Source organism: Trachymyrmex cornetzi, unplaced genomic scaffold (genome assembly GCF_001594075.2).
Source record: "Trachymyrmex cornetzi isolate Tcor2-1 unplaced genomic scaffold, Tcor1.1 scaffold372, whole genome shotgun sequence".
NCBI classification, from domain to species: domain Eukaryota; kingdom Metazoa; phylum Arthropoda; class Insecta; order Hymenoptera; family Formicidae; genus Trachymyrmex; species Trachymyrmex cornetzi.
The window spans coordinates 1,561-9,986 of NW_017298450.1; positions in this window are offsets into that span (position 1 = coordinate 1,561).

Below are 8,426 nucleotides of genomic sequence, written 5' to 3' on the forward strand. Positions count from 1 at the left end.
TTCGTGCACATAGAGGCGCCAGTAAACAGGTTCCATTTAAAATGCAGGTACATCTACTTTCAGTTCTCGGATTTCTAATAATGCGATATTAAACTCGTGCATTATCATACAGATGTTTTTTGAATAAACATATATTGTTGCATTTACGATATAATAGTCATTTTACATTTTCTGTCTGGATTTCTACATGAAATAACAAGAATTTCTAAGAATTTCTTACTTACGTAATCTTGAAGTCATACATGTATTTTATGAAAAATAATTATAATTGCAAATAAAAAATTTAAATTAGATTTAAATTTATCACCTCCACAATCTTTGTATGTCTAATATCCTAGACAGAATACTTATGATAAATATTTATTACTATTTATTTTTTGAAATGTTATACAAATATTTCATACATATTTTACATAAAGCTTTATTCGAAATATTATTAAAATATAAATAATAAAATTTATAATAAGTATTTTTTACTTGGATTACAATATCTTATTGAGTATTTTCATAGCATTCACTACAACGTTTACAGTAAATATTTCATAATATTTATAATAATTGTAATAAATGTTTATGATCTGTGCAATCTAAGATTACAAAAATATTTGCAAAATATTAAAAATAAATCTTATAAATATTTTAAAATATATTTTGTAAATATTTTATAAATACTGTTTATTGTTTCGATAGCGAATTTGACTAGATGCATTCGATAAGCAATGATACACGTTAAGGCTATCGTATACAAATTGACATAAAAATATATTTAATATAAATATAAAAACAGAATAAAGCATGAAATTCTTAATATTTTATTGGGTTGTTAAATATTCTATATTCTATAATTCGAAATATTTGCATTTTACTTTTACACAAATTATACAACAGCTTTAATATGCACTAGTGCGTCTAACTAAATTCGCTATAACTCTTTGAAATGGAGAACACTCCTTTCTCGAGTTAAGTGTTACAAGTGCGACTGCACCGAGTACGATTACACCAAGTGCATTGAAAAAAAAATTAAATTTTAATACTTGTTTGAATATTTCTAAGTAAATATTTACTAATACATATTTATTTGTGATACAAAATCATTCATTTTATTTAACTATAATTTTTTTTGTTGATTAAATATTCATTTACTACGTTTATGTTTACTTAATGCTATTCAAAGAAATAATTAAGATTTAATCAATCTTTTTTTCTCGTGTGCAATGCGTATTATAATGCGTTGTATAGTAAGGTCTGTTTTTCATTCCTGTACTAAACTACAACTCTTTTTCTCGCTTCCACCAAATATTAAACATATATCTATCTCACTTTAAATTCCAAAAGTGTACATTAATTTAATCACAAAAAACAGACCCTATAGACATATCTTGTCGAGACACAGATTGCTGATCAATGATGGTCGAATATCCAGGATAATCCGAAAATGAATGTTCGGATTCGACAATTCTTGTGTTTCCAAAAAAATCGTAAGTAGATTTTACATCGTTTTTTATAAAATATAATATGAAATTTTCAGTTGAGTAACTCAGTGCGAGGATAAAATAAATCTACATTTTTGTGAGGTCTTCTTTAAGATCCTATAAATTGTAGATTAATTTCATTCTTGCATCGAAACCTTCGATTATGATGCAGTTGAAAAGAGAACAGCCCGACAAAAAATCGATAATGGAACTATCTTCGTAATACGATTAGCATCGTAGTACTTGTACGAAAGTGTCTCTTCAAGCGATTTCCTCGGTGGGCATTTATAATTTATAGTGTAATTCATGAATTAATAATATGCCTCCAAGCTATGTACCTATATTTGGATCAGCTTTCGACAGTTAATTAATAATCGCGCGCATATGACATACGGTGTAACGAAAAAACGGGTAACAGCTAGTCGAAATTAAGCCGTGCGTCCTTGTAAAGTGTGTGATCGACGGCAGTTCGTTTGCGGAAATTAACGATTTGCACGATTGGGAACAACGAGAGGAAAAGCAAGAAAGAACCGCGTGTACACATGTGCGTTTTATTATATACAGTGAGTATAAAAAGTATTCGTACAGAGAAAATGTTTAAAAAAAGCTTTATTTTTAAAAAGTAAATATTATCCAGCGAAAAATGAGTCATCAAATCGATATCGAATCGATATAAATTCGATTTTTAACACCAATTTGACGTCGATTCGACGTTTAATTAACGATCATTTCTTGTTGGATAATTACCTATTTATTCCTAAAGAATAAAATAGACTGAATGTTTCTTAAAATTATATATACCGAAATGATGTGTATTAATTATACAAAATATATCATCCGAAAAATAAATGAAAATTAAAAATTGTATTGCTTGAATGCTCAAAAAGTATTCGTACAGACAAGAAATTTAGCTTCTAAAATCAAGAATACATGCTAAACTCGTTTATTTATATTAGAACAGAACGTATCCATTGTATAAAATTGCTAATTAATGATTATTTTTTACAAATAAGGCTTTTTTTATAACAAAATTCCTTGTACAAAATACTTTTCGCTTTCACTGTAAATACCCACGATAGGTGATCAATGAAAAAATTTGTTGCAGCCTTCTTTTTTCTAGGCTTCTATGAATCTTCATGTTTCTTGGAATTAGGAATAACATAATACGATTAATGCAATTAACATTTCAGTCAACAGACAATGTTTTTAAAATATATTTTTCACATATTTATTTAACGTTAAAAATATTTAAAAATATTAAATATAATTTTAATATTATTAAATTGCATTTAAAAACAGAAAATGTTCTAAAAATATATTTTTAATATTAAATGAATATTAAAAATATATTTTAAAAACATTGTCTGCTGTTCGTTATATGATTATTATTATTGCTTACATATAATACATTATTCTGTATTTACGCATATTGAGGTTATCATATAAAATTTATATGCGAATGACGAACAAGCGAATATAAATTAGCAATTGCATTATTCTTCTATCGAAGGAAAATTCTATTTAGAATTTCGTTATATGCATTCCTATAATTTTGTTTAGCCCTTTATAATATTAAAACAACGACAGGTTTGTGCATCTCGACCTGCAATTCGAAGAAGAGGCGCGAGAAGGAAGAGAAATGGGGAGAAGGGCATCTAAATAGAAGGAGTGAAGTGGCGGGGTGGTGCGGTGAGAGGGTTGAGAAAAGTGGTTCCGGCTGCATTTTCTTGGTATAAAGGCGTTGCTTCTTTGCGCAGCAAATTCGAACCTTCGCTCTTGTGCCGCGAGTTGCTCGATTAGGCAGTAATTATGGGGATACCTATCGCGTTCCTTCGTAATTTTCTCGGCCAATTACAGAGAACAGAAATAGCCCCGAAAAAAATTTGCATTCGAGATGCAAGCGCGCTGTGGTCGCATTTCTCGCTGACAATGTCGTGTTAATGGTACCGAGAGGAAAAAATTAAACGATCGCTCGAATTAAGTGCCTTATTCAATTCTAATTCGAGCAGCAGAAATAATAGTTTATTGCAATGATGCGCAATCTGTGGCGCACCTGTAAATTTTTTTTCAACCTCTCGACTCATAATTGAAAATACAAAATCATTTTCGATTTTATGCAAGCGAAATAAACATTATGTGATTCTCAAAATTTTATTTTCTATTTTTAAAAATGGTCCTTTGAAAATAATCCTTAATAAAGATTAGGGATCGCTGCTTTGTTACATGCTCTTTCTTTTTTTTAGCGACGTCTTGTGTTTTCAAACGGAGAAGGTAGAAGAACGAAACATTCGCATTTCATGAAATCGTTCACAGTAATCTTCTAGCCTTCTCTTTGATTAATGCCATTTGCCGACAATTAACTGTTCTGAGAAATATCAAAAATAGGCTCAAGTAGGAGTTAACGAACGAGAAGTGTTATCGCGATTCTTCCTCATTTCTCCTCATTCTCCTGCATTTGACGTATTACAGTCGCTAGTTTGCGCTTATTAAAATAATTTCTCCGCTTCTGAACAGCGGATAAGACTTTACGGTACGTGGCAATCTTGTGGCATCTTGCGAGTCAACTTCGCCAAGCATGCACATCATCTAAGACATTTTATGCACCAAGGATGAAGATTCCCAATACCACGCCCTTGGGAATTAGTCTTTAGGAAAGATGAAGGAAAAAAGAGAAATGAACCTCAACCAACATTACTTACTTCTAATTTAAAGTATTAAAGTGATTTATGTAATATTAGCTAAGATAATTTAAAACCAGAATAAATGATATAGTACGTGGTATGGTAATGAGGTTCGGTGAATATTATGAGAAAATAAACACCACACTAAATTAATGATATTAAGGAGGTTGTAAGGCAACTGCAATATGTTAAGAATTACTTGAAAAAATTACAGATTATTCTAAATTGCATTTAAAAGTAACACAAAAAAATTAGAGACAGTTGACCAGCTGGATCAAAAGTTATTTCAATCAAAAATAATATTTTTTTAATTTGTACTCTAATAAAAATATATAAAAATGTATTATAAAATAATGATAAAAATCTCAATCTTTTATATAAATGCTTCATAAATTCAAAAATATTTATGTAAAGTTACATTGAGATGCAGACATTAATTATTCAATAAATAAACAAAATATTTATTTGTTATAAACTTGGTAAATTTTAATGAAACTTTGCATAAGTCAATTTTAGTATTTAAAATATTTATATAAACAAATTCAGATTTTTGTTATTATTTTTAAAATTTTTGTTTGTAACAATAAAACTAATATCAAATGAAATAAATAATATATAAAAATGTGTTGTCCAATAAAAACAGAATGTTATGAACACAACTTTGACATGTATGAGTTTATTTAAAGCGTAAATATTAATATATGTGTTTCATGCCCTTACAATTTTCTTAAATGAAAATCGACCGATTAGATTAAACACACATGAATGAAAAAATGCCATTATATTCGATCAAGACGGTTCTTTGTGTTATAATATTTCTTGTGAATTTATACAATTTCCAGTACTCTAAATTAATATACAAATGACCTTTATTGTTCTTTAAAGTAATCCCTCCTGGAGAGAATACACTTTTGACAACGCTTGCGGAAACTGTGAAAAGTCATCTTTGGATATCGCCTTGAGTCTTGTCGTCACACGTTTTGAATGACCAAAGTGTTTATAAATCAAGTCTCTCTCATCGGCTCCTTATTAGTTTAGGAAACAAAAAGAAGTCTGTGAAAGCAAGATCGAGGGAGTAGGAAGAGTGATTCAAAATCGATAATGTAACGTTGACTCAAGAATTCCCGTACACGTTTTGAATCATTAAGAGTCCTCAACATAGAAATCGTAGAAGGTCGTGGAGTCCTAAGTCGTAGGAAACTGACCAATTCCAATCGAGTATTCTCCTTATATTTGATCGTGATTGGTTGGTTTCCTATGACTTAAGACTCCACGACCATCTACGACTTCTATGTAGAGGACCCTTAACTGTGTAACAAGCTAAGACTTAAGGCAATATTCAAAGACGACTTTTCATAGAGTTTCCGCGAGCTGTACGACGTTGTTAGAAACGTATTGTGTCTATAAAGAGGGATTACTGTAAAGGATAATAAAGGTCGTTTGTATATTAATTAAGCGGTGTTTATTTTCTCATATAACATTCACCGAACTTTATCGCCACATCGCACGCGTGTATTCGCAGCTCGAATCGCGCTGGTGTGTCCAAGTTATTTCCTGGAAAACTGGTCGCGGCGGGTTCAATGTATGATGCTATGTATTTTCATGCTACTCGTATTACGTGTAACATGTAGACGTATTATAGTGTAACGCATAGACTCGATATCCCGACGAGAATTTTTGTGCGCGCGTGACTTCTAATAATAAACGGTCAGAAGCAGAGGGTTCAATTACATAAAGCTCGCCGTGCATCTGCCTGTAATTATCGCGATACCATCTCCGCTCTGTGGCACCCACGCGAATGCATTGCCCGCTTCATGCGAGCAAATTGATGCTTTCGAAACGCGTTCGGCGTAAACGTGGAAAACCTGTCTACTATCTCGGCCAATGTAATCGCGTCGCGATTTCTGCCGCGAACAAAGACGAGATATACTAGGCGTAACAAATATGCAGCGCGCCAGATTGAGGTCATTAGTCATGAAATCAGAATAGAGATATCGCTGCTGCGAGTGCACGTGCACCAGCAACAACAGACGATGACGTTTCCTGGGATCAGTGGCGGAAACGTGCACTAGATGATAAGAGAGGGAGGAGATCGCAGCATGAACTTTGATCTCCCCGCGTTCGTAATCGTCTCGAGCTTTCTTAACTCACGGAAAAACAAGGAATTAATAACGTATGATTGGGAGCCTATTTATGAGTCATCGCGTTACATGCAATCACGCCATTACTTGCATTTCAGTATCGTTACATGGCGTTCGCCATGTTTCCAGAAATGCCCATTATTGAGTTCTTGAAAGAGACATACCTATACACAGAGAATAGTTTTTGATGCGTATAATTTTGATGGCACAAACAGAAAGATCACGAAAACTTCTTCTCTGAATCTATATTTTGTACTGTGACGATTCATGATCTAAGAGAAATATGTATATATATATATTTTTTTCTTTGTTAAACATTGTGGAATATTTTAATTTGTTTAGTTGTTTAATATTTTAATATTTTAATTTGTTTAATTGTTTTATCTCTTAACTGCAACGTTTTGCAAACATTATAAATTTTGAAAAAATTATGTACTTTTTTTACAAAGTACTTTCGTCATTATTTAATCGATGACGCATCTTTATTATTGTTATTATTACAATGAGTCCTTTCACTTGACACGTATTAGCATTAAAGGATATTGAGACACAATTAAATATGTACGGTATTGTCATAACACAGAAATATTGATTATCTTGACAAGTACGTTTGTCATTCTTATCAAGAAGCACCTGAGGCTCTTAACGTATGTCCGATATTCGCGCAAGATAGCTTTATTGGCTCGCTCGAAGGATCCTTGAGCTAATACCTATTCGTGAATAAAAAGAATTGTCGGATAATTTACGGAGATCCTCTTAACAAGCAACACAGGAAATCGACTGAAACTGCAATGTTTTTTCATCTGCGACGTGCACATTTCTCATTTCCTTTTAGGTCATTTTTTTTCTTATCATGAAAATTATATTTTCCTGATATAAAAATTAGGAACAAGAAGTTATATAAAAGATTATTGCAATTTTGCAGAAAAACTGTAGTAAGAAAGATCGCGAAGTGAAATCCAGATGATACAAATAGCTTTGTAAAAATATGTATAATGTCACTCCTATCATTCGAGTAGATTACAGTTTCACAGCTTTATCTCCCCCGAGCAGGAAAGTTTGTTAATGCAGATTTGTCATCAAATTTGAACCGTGGAACGTTATTCTTAAACAACAGGTGCAAAGTTCGCCAGAAATCTAAAATACAGAATATTCTGCATAATGGAGAACGATATAAAAATCACGTATCCAAAGATCAATCTACGTCAATTAATCATTCGATACAATGCGAAGTTCGAATGTCCACGTATACAGTATCGAACAATAAAATCCCGGGATTACGCGAGCTGAACGAATAAGCCGTGCTCTGACAAGTCTTATATTTTCCTTCTATACCAGAACAATCTACTTCTTACTTCCTGGAAATATCATTAGCGATTTTCGCCGCTGGCGTTAATTCCTATCTATGTTTCATGTTTCACGAGAAAAAGAAATCATTATAAAATCCCAAGTGTTCTCCACATTTTCTAGTTCTTTGGTCTGCTAGAGTAGACTTATTAGAGCCTAGTGGGTTTTTCTTGACAAAATTATTCAAATCACGACGATCCTGAAACTATAAAGAGAAAACGATCCCTGTAAATTAATTCAAACGTCCGGAATAGAATGAATGGAAAATGGGAAATCCACTAAATCCTATTACACATCCTGTCACATTACATATTCTGCATTTCCTTGCGAAGATCATTGTTTAGTTGCTCACGATGCTTTCGAAATGTTCGCTAAACTGAATATACGAACAATGGAGCCCTAATTATTAATAAAAGGACGTTATCTACGTATTCTAATGTAATGAACAACGTAATGAATCACGACATGGCAAGATGACACTTGTGTCAGAATCCGAATCCAAACTTTGATCGTCATTCACAAGTGCTGGTGTCCGTCGAATGAACTTTGGCACTTAGCCTGCATATCTTTCTCCTGCGAACGGGTTGTATTTCTTTATCTCACTTGCGAATACCAAGCAAACATCTTCAAGTATGAACGTACTTACGCCAGTGCAACTGTACTTAATAAATACCACCAGCGGATTCAGTGCTGGAGTATCGACCTACGGCATGTGGTAGCTCATTTTCCTTTCTCCTTCATTCCTTCCTTTCCTCCTCGCTCGCACGAGGAATTGCAGTTCCCTC